Below are 1,558 nucleotides of genomic sequence, written 5' to 3'. Positions count from 1 at the left end.
CTCATCAAGTCAAAAGAAAAATGAGTGTAATAGCAATGAATATATTATAATGGATCCAGCCTGGATCATATTCATCTTTATGCCAATGCAGTCATAAAATACATTTTTCATAATTTTTTATGAAGGAAGACACCCACCCACAAAGGTGAAAGTGACCAGGGCCCAGAAAAGTCACAATACAGGCCTGCTTTCTCTTATGAATAACTGTCATGACCATTCTCATAATGCATTTTTGTTTGGGTGTCTGGTTATATCCATAGAACTAATTTCTAGAATTAGATTTGCACAGAGGGAGACTAATGAGACCGGAAGTTGAGTTCAAGCCAAAAAGGATTTCTGTTGTCTGTAGATCTTGTGAACCCTGGCGGGTTTTCCCCCCAGAGTCTTCTCTAGTCTTCTATCAACAAATAACTGAAAAAATGCAAAACAATTTTAGCAATTTCTTGTTTGGGAAAATATGGGGCTTGCTTTCTTTGTGTTTGACTTGACAATAATCATTAGAAGTTTAACATTTGCTCCCATCAGTGAGAGAATAGGAGAGTAAAGCTGGTAGGAAGCCACCAAAGACCTTTTGAAATTGAAATCTTGTGATTTCCCATTAAACATAGTAAATTTGACACATGTATTTACTGTCTCCCAAATTTCTACTAAAAGTGGAATTTAATGATAATTTTTTTATTGTCAACCCACAAGGACAAAGAAAACTGGAGAGGAAACAACAGTGACAAAACATGGCAACAAATTTTTGAAAGATGAAACATGGATGGAAGTCTCATCAACAAATGATGCTGGAACAATTGGATATTCATGTGTTAAGAAATGAAGGTAGAGCCCTACCTCACACCACACACAAGAACTAACTCAAAATCAATCGACGACCTAAATATGGGGGAAAACTATAAAAGTCTTAGAAAAAAAAAGGTGAATCTTCATGACCTTGGGTTTGATGACAGATCCTTAGATATGACACCAAAAGCGCAAGCAACAAAACAAAAAAATAGATAAACTGGACTTCATCAAAATGAAAAGCTTTTATATATCAAAGGAAGCTATCAAGAAAGTGAAAAGACATCCCACAGAATGGGGTGGGAGAAGGTTTCAGGTGAACCAAACACCACAAAAACGTGCAATCTTTGAACAATAGGACTGAAAGCGGAATGTGGTATCAGCGACAATTAAAAATAGTAAATTAAGTCCCCACAGAAAAAATGCAGTCAGTCTTTAACCCTCATCTGTCTTCTTATTTGGCTCCACCTCAACTACAGCGAGAATGCCCCATGCCCAGCACCTGCAAGCCTGAGAGGTGTCCAGGGTCCTTCAGCTGCTGCTGTACCTGAGCAGTCCGGCCTGCGCACTGCTGAGTTCTCCCCATCTCTGAGCCCTGCTCTTGTGAGAACACGTCCCCAAGCCTCAAATGAATAGAAGGGCATGTGAGAACACTCCAGCACTAGCACACACACACACACACACACACACACACATACACACACACGCACACACAGAACTTTAGTAGACAATTCTCAGTGGCCACTGCAGCTTTTTTTTTTTTTTTTTTTTT

The sequence above is a fragment of the Galeopterus variegatus genome, unplaced genomic scaffold (genome assembly GCF_000696425.1).
Source record: "Galeopterus variegatus unplaced genomic scaffold, G_variegatus-3.0.2 Scaffold797, whole genome shotgun sequence".
NCBI classification, from domain to species: Eukaryota; Metazoa; Chordata; class Mammalia; order Dermoptera; family Cynocephalidae; genus Galeopterus; species Galeopterus variegatus.
This window is presented reverse-complemented; position numbering follows the sequence as displayed.